Source organism: Amphiprion ocellaris, chromosome 5 (genome assembly GCF_022539595.1).
Source record: "Amphiprion ocellaris isolate individual 3 ecotype Okinawa chromosome 5, ASM2253959v1, whole genome shotgun sequence".
In the NCBI taxonomy this organism is placed as follows: Eukaryota; Metazoa; Chordata; class Actinopteri; family Pomacentridae; genus Amphiprion; species Amphiprion ocellaris.
The window spans coordinates 15,357,763-15,372,249 of record NC_072770.1 but is presented as its reverse complement, the minus strand read 5'-3'; the positions used below and the strand labels follow the sequence as shown (position 1 = coordinate 15,372,249).

The 14,487-nt window shown below is 40.0% G+C and overlaps 1 protein-coding gene across 11 annotated transcripts in view; it reads left to right on the top strand.

Annotated features, from left to right (window-relative positions):
• The first annotated feature begins 8,868 nt into the window (after positions 1-8,868).
• The window catches only part of chl1b (cell adhesion molecule L1-like b), a 61,875-nt gene continuing 56,256 nt past the window's right edge, over positions 8,869-14,487 (top strand). For 3 of the 11 annotated variants that reach the window (XM_035943971.2, XM_035943967.2, XM_035943968.2), the window contains exon 1: positions 8,872-9,231. The gene's annotated coding sequence lies outside the window, so the exon portion shown is untranslated. Of the gene's footprint in view, positions 9,232-14,487 lie in introns of all 11 variants that reach the window. The other 8 variants (XM_035943973.2, XM_035943976.2, XM_035943975.2 and 5 more) reach the window with 5 other exon arrangements.

The window sequence follows — 14,487 nt, the reverse complement described above, 5'->3', positions numbered from 1 at the left end:
TGTTGAAAATGATATATTAATAAATAAAACAGTACTGTGTATCTGCAATGCTTACCTCAGTAAACCCTATACTCCCTTGTGTACATGCACATGGACCAACCCGGTTTTCACAAAGTGATATTCTTATACAAGTAAACTGCATTTACATTTATGTTGTGGACACAATGTAATTTTTTTCTGAAACAAATGTATTTTCATACCTATGCTATAGGAGGAAAGGCTTTCAGTTTGAAAGAGCCACAAAGTCATTGTAATGCAGTGGTCAGCGAGTGGATCTTTAACCTAAAAACCTTGGGTTCATTTACACTTTTCTTTACTTTCGGCTGCAACTTTTGGTTTAAAATACATGGTTAGGTTTTGGAAAATATCACACTTTGGCTGACACTTTCACAACAATAAGTACTTGTTTAAAGCTTGGTTAAGTTTTGACACTAAATCTGCATGGCTAGGTTCAGGAAAATACAATAATTTGCATAAAAATATGACTTTTTCTTGACATATCTGAAGATTCTCCTTCTTTTGTGGGGTTACCAGGGTGACAAATCTCACCCCATCTAATATCTAAGTAATTGGCAGAAAAATAATGACTCTAAAACTTCATTTGACAAGTATTTGGGAATCATCACAAACAGTTTGGTTGTATAATAATGTATGTTTTGGGAGACTGGGTTGCACAGACAGCTGTGGAGAGCTCTGACACATAGTTGATCTTATTCTACTACTTTCCTGGGGTTCTGCTCAGTGAAAACATTTTATACAGTAGGTGGACATCTATATATTCTGTGCATGTGCACTATGAACAAAATCAAACCAGACTGGTTGGTATGTGCACTTGGGTTGAGTACTCGGCTGTCCACACAGAGTCTTGGCTATACCCTCTGATGACAAAATTTACATTTTTATTTCTACAAACTTGCAAACTATCGAATGCAGAACATAACACCGGCATGGAAGGTATTGCTATGTGAATTTTTTTACGTTTATCCAGAGCCAGACTAGCAATAACTGAACAATAGCTCATTTCAGTTCAAATGCCCCAATAAGCCATGACATTGTGACAGCGTGCCAGCATGCACAATACCTGGACCCTGAAACTGGAGCAACTAAATGGTATTCAGGCATCGTTATTATTATTTGTCATACCTGTACTTTTCCTGCAGTGATATGTCAAAATGCCTTTTAGGAAAAATGGTGTATAGTGGCACTTAGCATGGCCAAAAGTCATGTTTTGAAATTTTAAAAAATGCTGTTTCCGTGATAGTTATTGCTACCTTAAATCTGACCAGAAATAGTCGAGACATGAATGATAATTTGCTAAATTTGACATTAAAAATGAATCAAAAACGACAACCAAATTTGATTCAGGAGGAGAAAGAAAAAGCCCATAATGAATCTCTGTCGAACCTTGCAAAGGCAAAGGAAAATCGCATCATCTAATTAACCTTTAGGAAACCCTTATTCTTGTGTAATTTGTCTCTGAGTCCTTTTGTGATTGAACAGCTACATTTTCTGCATGTTCTCATCAGTGATATATTTGTGGACCTGCGGCTGAGGGGTGAACCACTTGCGGCATGCCTGATAAAGCGTTCTTTCAGAAGGAGATTTTCTCTCCGGTGGCTTCGGAGCTGACATTCTAATCCACCCTGACAACACATTGTCTGTTTACATCTGCAGCGTGTGAGTTTTTCCCTGTGCAGTGCTGTTTATTTTTATGGAAAAAGCATTTAGCATTTATGTTGTGTTTGGAGTTTGCAGTCATTTCATAACCCTCTGACTTGATGATATTCATGAATATTTCAAGTGGAGGGCCTGGAGTTACATTTACTGTATATTTTTCCCTTTGCGATACCTTCTTGGGAGAAACTGCTGACTTAAGTGATGACTTAAAAAGTGCCTGTGTGGCCTGTATTACTTATAATGAAGCCACCAACTGAGCCACAAGAGGCTGGGGGGAGGAGCAGATACAGCAGTTAGTGGGCCCCCCCACACAGGGTTCAATGATAAAAAACACATGTTAGCTGTTAGTTTGTGTAAGCATGATATGACGGTGCAAATATAATTCGTCATACCGGATCATCAGCTTGCTATTCACTTAAAATAAATATCAGGGACGAGGATGAAGCGTATAAGCAAAAAGCTTCAAATTGGATCGAAGGAACATGTTAAATCACTTGAAATGGCCTCCGATTTAGATAAATAAAACACTGCGCGGCATTGTTATGGACTTTTGGCAACACGATCCATCTTAATTTTTGATGAAAGCCTATAGGCTGTCTGGTATAGAGCGGCAAAGCAGCACACAGCCTGCATATTTACTTCCAGCTCATTTATTCTCATTATGCAGCCCTGCAGACGTCAATGAGGGGATTTCTGCCCCACGGTGATGTTCCATGATACACAAGGAGAGAGCAGGAGAGACAGAGAGAGAGAGTGAGAGATGTGGAGGGGGGGGACGAACACATGAGGAAAAACAAGACGGAAGCGAGGCGATGGGGGGTGCGTTCATTCATGCTCTACCCGTGAACTTTGACACCTTTGACAGAGGTACCCTCTGTTTTCAGACCCTACATCGACGGCACCAGCTCATTCTTTTCCCCTTCGCTCAGTCTCCGTTGGAAATTTCACATTCGCTGTCACGTAATGAGGCCCTGCCCTGTCTAGCTGGGGAGGTGCCATGATTTCATATCTTGGTTCTACCTCCCTGCAGTAATTATGGTTTATTATGCCAACAATATCCCACCTGAGAGATGGTGCACTCGGAACATGGATTATTTCTACAGGGAAGAGAGACTGTGTCTTTACTGGGTATTCCATAATACATATTTTAAAACTAGACTTTTAGCCAGCAATGTGTGTATATATAACAATTTATGATGCTTATGGTGATCACATCTTTCTTGGTAAAGGAAACTGTGTTGCTGTTTTGGAACTACAGACTACAGATTTCAGCAGAAACACATCAGAGTCATGACTGGTATGTCTGTTTTCAGAGCAAAGAAACTCACATCGTGTTAATGAAAAAATCTGTCACTAACAATGTCAGTCGTTTCCCCACATGACAGCAAGGAACAGTAAATTTGACTTCCTTGCCGAGGACTTGAAAGTGTGCAGTCTGTTACCTGTAAGTCATCCAACATCTCCCTGGGAAAAAACATTAACAACAATCCACTGACAAATAAAATTCTGAAAATGCATTTTTAATGAACGGTTGCAGCCTGTGCTAACCTCTGTAAAAAAAAAATACACTGAGCTTTTCACCAGCTGAATGGATTTAACAGTGGTTTAATACAGCTCTGATACGACGGTAGAGACTCTGCAGCAAACTGTGAGATCAAACAATGCTGCTTGCTTTGCTCTGTGTTAATCATTTGTATATTGGATGCAATTGGGCTCTGCCACTAATAATAGAAACTACTATGTACACGGGTAATTTCAGAGTGTAAATACACTGAGTGGCTCATGGTGGAAATACAGACCATAAACAGTATAGTTCGATTACTTGTGTTGTGGTTTCATTAAATTTGACAGACATGAGCAAACAGACCACAACTGTTATTACACTTGCATTCCAATACTGCTAAATATTTGCAAATTGAAAGACGTGACACTAGCTTCTTTTTCCAGTTGAGCCACCTCAAACCAGTTAATATAGACAAGAATTATAAAAATAACCAAAAAGCTGACTGGGAAAATGGGTTTATTGGACCTTTAAGAAAGAATTTTTAGAATGTTAGCATCTGAAAAACAGGAACATAGGGTATCACCTTCATTTCCAGCTTTTAACCTGGGCCTCCCGAAGGTCGGGGCTTTAATCTACTGAATCACACTTACAGATGAGCCAGTTCCTGTTGAAAAAAAAAGGAAGCAGATGTTCCACCAAATCTAATTTGATTTGGTAAGAGCACTCACTGTAACGCGGAGCACCTCAGAAAGGTATCTAGTTACATTTATAGCTCAGTCAAGCCATTGTGTAATCCATTCAGTGTGATTATGATACCCTAAATCAGGTTATTTGCATTCAAGTCAATCTGTTCATTTCCCTTCTTCGTGTAACAGAGAAGTTTCAACCTTTCCTTTTTGGTGCCAGTTGGATGAGGATGAATCCACCGTGGACGAGGCAGGGAGACGGCCTGGCTAAGAGCCCTGCGACTTCGTTACCTCTCGTCCTATTGTGACCCTTCCCTGGTCAGGTGTCCTGCATATTTGAAGCAGGTAGCCAGGGGAAAGTCCCAGCGCCGGTGTTTATTCCCAGTTCAAGCCACAGTGAGCCGACTGTGTGGAGGTGGGAAAGTAAGGAGAGTTTGAACATTTCACACTTTAACACAAGTATTTCTGTCACATCTACTGCAAATAATTGTGTGCAAAATGTTTTCCAATAGAGAAATTCTAAAAATGTTCACCATTATTCTTATATTTAAACATTTTTTAGAGGATTCTTGCTCACTGTAACAGCTGGCACTTCATTGCACCTGAATGTAGCAATTTGGAGCAACATTAAATATTTCTGGCCTTTAATGTAGTCAAATAACAAGTGTCGTCCCCCCAAGAATTCCCTCACAGTAAGTGTCTATACCAAATTATAGACTACAGATCTGTTTAGAAAGCCTAAATAACCTATGTCACATTAATAAATGTATGGTTAATCCTTAATAAATGTTTCAGAGAGCAGAGAGAGTGTGCAATTTAAGTTTTACAACACTCTATTTTGGAGAAAAACATCTACTATTCCACAGTATCATGTCCTATTTTACATAAGACATAAAATAGAAGCCATAATGATTTAAATATATATAGAATTCAAAAATGGCATGAACATTTTGGAACTGTTGGGATTTATAATATAACCATGTTTAACCATTGCAACCATTAAATGCTGTCCCCGCTGCTATATCATAAGAAATCCTAATTAAGAATATTAATTCAACATTTGCCACTTAGACCATGAAACATTAACTAATAAAATGTTTGTTTCACAGTTTCAAGATTCCCTAAAACCACCATTTTCCCTGATTTGACGCCCACACTGGTAGATGCAAAATCCATCTCAATAGATATGAGTCAAAACAACCTCAGTGTCCAAAATTTGCAGCACATGTACTAAGTATAAAATGTAATAATTTTTCATTTTTGTATATTTTGGGTTATTTTAAGAGAAATCATCAGATTTCAGGCTAAAAGAATGATGTTTAGGGTGTTTTTACTGCTGTCAAATTTGACCCCAACAGTATGTAAGGGTTAAGTTTACTTAGATTTTAAGACAAATGGAATGAAAACTCTTGTAATGGATAAAAGAAGATATCACCAGAACAGTTGAATAAATTATAATCGATAAAGCCTGCATCCTCATGACAACCATGCTAGTCTGGGGGCCCTGAAGGGATAAACAAGGCTGGACAGGGTGTAGATGTTTCTGCAACTCATCATGGACTACATCACAAGAGGCAGGTGTATCCTGACACTGACACTGTCATAAAAATGAGCGGCGAAGATAAATGTCAGGGGGAAGGAGACGTTCCCTGGAGATCAGTGGAATAATACACTTTTCCCTCTTTTGCTTACAATTCCTGCATTCGTTCATTACCTAAAAATCACATTTTTGACTCTGTATGCTTTTAAAGGAGCACATGCTGTCTAGAAACAAACAGATGTAAATCTGTCACTGACCAACCCACTGAGTCAGAGACGACTGGAAGTGATCTTCTCAACATTACCGGCACTGGCAAGAGGCTCTTCCCACTCTGTCATTTCCAGGTTAGAAATCCACTCCATTCCTGTCTTGGGGTCTGAGGTTATTGGCTAAATTGATTTCTAGCTGACCTTTACTGCCCGCTCCGCTGATGCAAAGAGTTCTTAATGATCTTGTGCTGTCAGAGGCGCCCGAATCAAAGATCCCCACAGACACTATTAGTCCACAACACACGGTCTGGCATTATGATGAAAGGAGTGAACGCGGTTGATATGCAGCAGGTTGACACAACGATATGAAAACCTGTTAATGTAATTGTAATTCAATACAAAAGCCAGGCAGTGAATGCAACATTTGTGAAGCATGAAATGAGACTTCAGAAGGGTGTTGATTCAAGCTTAAGGTAATTTTTGAAGCTTTGGTGATTCTTTGAATTGTGACAATGTATTTTATTCTGAATTTTCCATAATTTCAAGTTACATACAAATATATCGGCTCATTAATGATGACTAACAAGATACTGCAGCACACAGACACATTATTTTTAGAGTTTAGAGTATTCATTAGTTTAATTTTTGTCATTATTCCCTCTATTTGTGTTGGGTTAACTGATATTAACATTGCTCACAGTGAAACTTGCTGTTTGAAATATGTTGTACTTGCTCTTAGTGTGAGTTGGATTTGCCAAGCAAGCAGTACAAATCAATATATCAACACTTAGATAATCAAATTCAAGGGATCCTTAAAAAGCTATTCAACATTCACTTTTAGATATGTTTTAAAACATATTTTAATAGATGCTTTGTTTTGCAATTCAATGTAATTCCCTTTTTTTTCCCCACAAATTTGTCAAATCTGTCCTTCACTGAAAAATCCTGAATCTATGAATATGCGGATATTATTGATTTCAAAGTTTGGCTAGTGGAAATGAGGTGTCTCATACATCACTGAAAAGTGTATCTGAACGATATTCAAGTTGCCACATTACTCCTGAGTTGAATTCTCGATGAGGAGTGGCTTCCAGATGATCCGTCACAAGATTATGCTAGAATCATAGACAGACAGACAGACAGACAGACAGACAGACAGACAGACAGACAGACAGACAGACAGACAGACAGACAGACAGACAGACAGACAGACAGACAGACAGACAGACAGACAGACAGACAGATAAACCTTTATTGATTCCGCAGAGGGGAAATTTTTCGAAGAAGGCATGTAGCAGTGGCTAAGACTGGTTGGGAAAAAAATAGTGGGCAAAATGAATGAGGAACAAGAACTGCCACCCCTATCTGTTCTCACTGCATTATTCAGGTGCCCTTGAGCAAGGCACAGCATCTAACTGGAAATTGGAAATAGAAAACAGTTGAATGGCCAAAGGGCAGCTTCCAGCAGCCAGTGGCAAAACATGCAGCTCTTTTTATTTTAAATTAAAAGCATGACAAACAACAGGTGATAAAACAAGAACGGCCATGACATATGGAACAGATAATGCCACTGAGCATTCCCAAGACTCAGACAAACAGAGAGAATGAGGGGCGTAGAGGTGTGATAAATATGAGTTAGTGGAGTGTTTGAGCGTTTACTGTAATTCCTTTTTGTATGTGAATGGTAAAATAAATTAAACGAAGCTCAAATTTAAACAGATTTAAATAGATATAAAAACAACTGTAAAATGAAACAGAGCAAATAAAAAATCAATAAAAAATATTTAACAGCTGAAACGATTATTCACCTAGTTGTCAGCTATTAAAGTATTCACTATTCCTATTAAAAAAAAATTTAAAAAACTTATATATATGTGTGTGTGTGTGTGTGTGTGTGTGTGTGTGTGTGTGTGTGTGTGTGTGTGTGTGTGTGTGTGTGTAGAATTTGCACAAAACACATCAGTTTTGGTAATGTTGAAAGCTGTGTTAATCAGTTTTTCTCAGTGGCATAAATCTTGACTTCTTCTGAGTGATTTTGACTGATTGACTACAGCTGGTGACTCCTCTGAGCCCATTTGATACACACATTAGACTCAGCTAGCCAAGTCTGCATGAAGATACATATCCAAAACTTAGAAAAAAAAATCCATTTCTGTTGTAACAATAATTACAAAATGTATACCACATAATATATTCAAGTTCACTACTGAGAATACTGGAACACTTGCAAACACTTTGTCACAAAAAAAAAAAAACAATCATGAATTTTGTTTAATTCAAAGATTTATTATAGGTCTTCTGGAAATCTCCATCTAACTATCCATTATCTATACACTGCTTAATCCTCATTAGGGTCATGGGGGGGCTGGAGTCTATCCCAGCTGACTTATGGTGAAGGCAGTGGACACCCTGGACAGGTCACCAGTCTATCACAGGGCCACACAATAGAGACAAACAAGCACACTTACATTCACACCTACGGACAATTTAAAGTTACCAATTAACCCCGCATGTTTTTGGACTGTGGGAGAAAGACAGAGTACCTAGAGAAAACTCACACATGCACAGGGAGAACATGCAAACTCCAATAGCTTGGCACTTTACTTACTGGTTGGTTACTTACTTGTTAAATTGTATTGTAAAATTAATCCAAATACACACACAAAAAACCCCTAACAATCATCCATTTAACTTCTCGTGAGTGATTTTGCCTGATTGACTACAGCTGATGACCACTCCTCTGAGCCAGGTTAAATAGGGCCCATTTGATGCACTCAGACTCAGCCACAAACAATGTAATGTAAAACACACATATATTTAAGCAAGTGATTTTTACTGATTGACTACAGCTGGTGACTCCTCTGAGCCAACTTAAAACTTAAGTAAGAACTTTAACGTAACATGCATGTTAAAAAATATCATATACAAAATATAACATATGTAGTAGTAAAAAATAACAAAACTACCAATCCATAACTTAGAAATACTTGATGAAAAAAACGAATTGCTACTGTCAGGACGGTTAAAGAATTGACACCACAGAAAATATTCAGGCTCACAACTATGAACACTGGAACAGTTGCATATGATGAGATAAACACTAAATTTCCATGTTTCCCCCTCTGATCCGTGTCTGAGCGGCATCCCTCTCTCTCAGCCTCCTCCCAGTAAAACCTGCTCACTTCGGGAATAATGTCTGTCACTGTTCGGGGGGCTGGGGGCAGCTTCACCCCGGTCACAACGCGGGGAAGTTGCGCACGGTTTTTCTGCGTTGCCATGGGGTTTTGTGGAACCTATTGACTGCGATAGGGTCTTTTCTTTGGGTCTGTCTTTGTGGAGGAGGAGGAGGAGGAAAGAAACCGCTATTACTTTTTTTTTCCTCCTTACAGAGGCGCAGGAGGAGGAGGAGGGAGCGATAGTAGCATCCAAGGGAGGAGGAAGAGGAGGAGGAGGAGGAGGAAGAGGGGAGGCTCTCCGGTTCAGACCAACTGCGAGGCTAAGCGGCGTTACGTTCCCAGTCAAACCTCCCTCTGCCCCTCTTCTTCCAGCGGTGGAGGAAAAAAAAAAATTCAACTTTTGTGAACGGCTGCCCACGACATGAGTTGCACCTGAGGGGTGAGTTTTTACCGCATTTTTTTGCGTTTCTGACAGGAGAAAAAAAAAACATTTCCCTCTTCGTTGTTAGTTGTTGCACTTGTTAGAAATGTTACCTAGCTTTTGGACGGTAATGATAAGAGCAGCCACCTGCACGGAGTCCAAGGAAGGTGGGTTGGGGATTTTAAATGTAAAAATAATAATAAAAAATATGTGAGCAAAGAGGTAGAAATTCGCTGCTGGCAGATTGTTGTCACGACTCCTCCTGTAATATTTCCAGGTGTTCATGAGTGGAATAATAAGTAGAGTGAGAGTTTGGGTTTAACCAGGGCTAACCTAGCTTAACAAGCTACCTTTTATTTAAAAACACATGAATGCAGCTTTAAAACAAAAAATAAAAATTAAATATTGTTTTAGTTTTTAACATTAAAGCCATTCTGAGATTAAAAGTTATTTTTTTCCTATTCATATTTGCCTGACTGGACATCACACTGTGCTGTCTCTCATATTTGCCACTATTCAGCCCAAACCACAGCAATGATCTCAGCCTGGCTCTCATGCTGGATACTGAACCGCAGAACTGAATCATACCTCATCATTCTGTGTGCTGAACTGCATTATCTCACTCTCCAATAAATCCATGCACTTTGTTTTGCATGTGATGTGACAGCTGTGAAGAGATGGGGAAAAAAATGCTTGTTTAGAAGCCCAGTACTATATACTGTGCAAATTCTCTGTAGAGGAACTACATGTGCCTTTTCAGCAGATTTATTCTGGTACTGAGAAAGGGTAAGTGCTATCACGTGGCACTGGAGGCAATCTTGAAAGTCTGTGAAAGGTTTTAACAGGAAAAAAATGAATGTTTTCACAGACAAAATGCCCACGGTTGCTTTAATCCGTTTCCACGCTTAAGGAAATTGCTCCTCATTACGTGCATTGATGATTAAGCATGTCACAACATTAGAGAGACTGATGATACTTAAATCTGTGTGATTAAAATCGCATTACAGTGGCATTGAAATCAGAAGATAGGTGTTGCGGTTGTTGCCTGTTTCCTAATTGATGGGGATGTGGATGGAACATTTGTTGCTTGTGTGCTTGATGTGTTTGTTGCATTTATAAACCGGCTACATCTCACATCGTTGACACAGTGATTCCCTCAATATGAATATTTACGAGGTATGCTAATTCATCGCACACTGTGTGGAGGTGCTGCAAATTCAAATGTTGGTTTCCTCAGTGCTGTTTTGTGGTGTCTCATTACAGATGATGCCTTTGAGGGAATCCCAGGAAACACAGAAATGTTCCACAGTTTATCCATAATTTGATATTTGTATTCCTTTTGATGCTTTTCTCGTATTGTTCGCAACACAATCAGCTTGGCCTATATTGTTTGTAACACAGTTTGTGGCACATTTTCCAGAAAATGAAGTAATAGAGCTCTATTGCAGTAAACATACTGCCACTACCACTTTTGCTTGGTCTTGTGATAGTACAAGTAGCACTGCTGCTGCTTGGTGTGAAACAAAAAGACCTTGTGAAGGTCAGACTCCCATCAGTGAGTTTAATCATCGCGTGCTGCTTATCCTATTTATGTTGTCCCCTGTTCATCCCAGCAGGCTGTGTTAAAAGCAAGGTTCACCAGTGTTCATAGCCAGAATTATCACACATCAGGTAAGTTGCCCAAATTTAATTTCTAGGCCAAAGACAAGAGCCTCTAATGGCACTTGTCATCACACGTGGTCCCCAGCCTCTCTGTATTCAGGGCAGTAGTGCTTTGTGTCCAGAAGTAGGTCGAATGCTTCTCACCAAACAATTTGAACGAGAGCCAGTAATTGGACAAGCAAAGTGTCGACCATCTCCCAGCTGGTCCATGTCAGCCAACCCTCCCACCACTTAATATGCAGCTCCAACCTGGCGCATTTCATGGACCTTTTTCATCCTTTTAATCATTTAGATTACAAAATGCAGCAAACAGGACATCCTTTGTGGCTGGAGATGGACTCATTCTTAATACGTCAGTGGCTCACATACTCAGCTGACTGTGAGTTTACAACAAATGTCTGCTCATATGGCGAGAACCAGCCGCTTACTGCTCTGTAGCTGCTTGGATCAAACTTCCACTTGCACATCAATGACGCTTTATGCAGTATGGTGTCTGGCTCTCTTTGTTGCGCACAGATTGAATGAATGACAAAAACACCTGAGCTTACACCTTGCTGTGTTGTTTTCATCTTTTTGCTCACGCGCCACAAACTGGCAGCATTTTCAGAGGCAGGAAGTGCATTGAAGATGTGAAAGACAGAGGCAGGTTGTGATTTTGTCTTTACCTGTTCATACAGGTGTGTGTTTGTCTGGCAGCAGAGAAGTTTGGGCTTATGGCTTGTGAGTGCACCCGCTGTATTGTCCTATGTACAGCACGAGAAAAAGGGCGGGGGGCCGAGAGTGAAAAAGAGAAAGAAACAGAGAGCCTTTTCTTTGTGTCCTCCCTGTGTACACCTGGCATTTACCAGAGGAGACTGAGAGATATATGTGTCAAGAGCCACAGTGATATGTGGGTGCAAGTTAAGCCAGGGGACGTTGGAAACTATATTTTCTCTATTTGATTTAGAATGTTTAGTATCTGGTACCTTCTGTCTGTTAATTTGTGCATAAAAACCACTTTAAAATGTTTTCCCCTCCCTTATCTGAGCATAGACTGTATTAGATACATCTCTTATCAGCATCAGAAATATAATTCGAGGTTATAATTCAGTCTGTTGGATGGAATCTAGAGTATCAGATGACTACTAGAGATTAGCGGAAGCAGCCTGACAGCAGAGAGCAGAAGTGAATTGCTGCGTCAGACTAATTGTCCATTTAAACTGCCCTGTTATCACCTCATCTAGAATGTGCCACTGCTGGTGATGCAAAAAAAAAAAAAAAAAAAAACCACACAAGTGATTCCTAGGAAGAGTCACACTTACAACAGGCAGATCCGTGGATATAATGTCTAAACCTAAACTGTGATAATGGCAAACATTGCAGTGATACCTGGTGGTGTTGAGATGTTCAAGTATGTTTTCCAGAGTGGCTGGCAGATGCGTTGAGAGGGTGTGGAGCCTAGCAAGTACCCCGTCCCTAATTGAGGTTCAGCTCAGGCTCCAGCACTACAAGCAATTACAGTGACGACTGGTGCTCCCTGTGCTGCAGGCAGAGTTGAGAGTGCTGCAGCATAACGCTACCTGAGCCCTCCTCTTTCATGTTTGTCACCGATGACAGCCGGAAAGGCACATTTCAGCCACTATGCTCTGGAAATGTGTTTGGTTACATGAAATATTCATTTCCTTGCCTGCTCTCTGGCAATGTCCGTATTTATTTACCAGATTTTTTATGATACCTGTGACGGGTTCAGAGAAGAGATGGAGAGGCGAGCGAAATGATTTCCTGCATGCAGCTTCTGACAGGGAATGAAGGGGTAGCGGGGGCGATAAGGGGTGCTGATCATCAGAATCAAGGTTTATTTGTTTTTTAACAGGCCACTGCATCATTAACACCACTGGGTGAACATGATCAATGGTTTCTTGCACTGCACGGACAATTAATCAGTAAAGTTAATCCTCAAGGACAAACCCGTCGTGAGGTCAGTGTTATCTCGTATGTTCAGCGCTCCTCTTCTAGAAGGAGGGGAAAAGAGGTCAGCAGCCAACGCCAGTGATGTGCTCATCCCTGTCTGAACGTAGTTTGGCTTTTCATTGTCCTTTTTCTCTGGCCCCGAGGCTGTTTTCTCAGATATGGGAACATTTTATACAGACATATTGTTATTTCTTGTCAGCTACAGAGCTCACAAGCCTTTCATGTCATCACTCAGAAAAATAAGAATGTCTCGTTATTGTTGTGTCCAAGCGACAATGTTTCCGCGCATCTTCCACTTGTTGTGTTATTATTCGTCCCTCCAGGCTGTTTGTGGACATGTTTTCATGGGAAATTTGCCTCCTCTCCTGAATTCAGTGCAAAGACAGTGATATGTGGGGCTATTCTCCCTTGTCTGGATTTAGAATTGTAATTTTTATGTTTAATTAATCAACTTGGATTAGGCTCACATGAAAACCATAACCAATAATGAGAACCAATAAGGGGATGTTTTATGAGAGGAATTCTAATCCCACCGCGCACTGCTGTCAGCTTCAAACTCATTTTCCTGTCGTATTGTCCCGGTTTGTGCATGTCTGCTCCGATTTATAATGCCACTGTGAAATCAGCAGGTACATAGCCTCTAAATTCAGTGTTTATGTTAAAAAGCCTGGTGAAAAGGGCAGCACAACCATAAGATCCTCCAAGGAACAACAAACATGACAGATATGCCTCAAAGAGTAAGAAGTTATTGCCCTTAAGTCACCGGGACACAGGGATGATTTCCATTTCAATTGCAGGCTCAATTTGGGATAACTCATGCATACAGAGGTAAGACGAACAAAGAGCTTAGAAATAAAAGTGACAAATGTAGAGAATGGAACAGAGGAGCCTGGTATCATTGGCTTTGTGTCCCATGAAGGGTATTGTGTGCGGCTGCATGGATAAGGTTGCAAGGGGACCCTTGGGACATGAAAGTGAAGGGCACCAAGGATGAGGGAGGACACATTTGACAGGCAGGGGACACAGAGGACGTACCAGGACAGGAAGGAAACAAACCTCACACTAAAATTCTGTGATGTTTCACAGTGCATTTGTTCAAATTGCTTTTCCCAGTTTCCCACAAATCAAATTGCTTGTTTGGTCCAACCAACAGCCCAAAAAACCTCCTCCTGTTCACAGCAGCAGCCTCATATTTGAGAGGCTGATACCAATGAATGTTGTGCATTTTGACTCAATAAATTATGTAGATTGTAATGTAGACTCAAAGCTTTCTGGCAGTTCCTCAGTTGAGCATATATTTTTATATTATATTTTTATGTCCTCGAATGTAATTTGGACATACAAATATTGAATTGCACTTGCCTTCAAAAATAACTGTTCCTTTCTTTGTTAGCTTTACGCCATGGTCACTAGTCAACTTTGTCAAAAGATAACATCAAATATTCATATATATGTTAATAATAAAACAAAAATAACTAATTGTTTTGCTTATTTTCTGAATTTTATTTTATGAATACATTTGACAAATTTGGCTTATTTTGTAATGTTAACAAAAGGATTCTATAGGAGAAACAAGAATACAGCCAGAGTTTACGACGATGCTGGTGGCTTATTTAGACACAGCGGTACTTTGAGCTACTCAATGACAATGCTGGCGTGCTG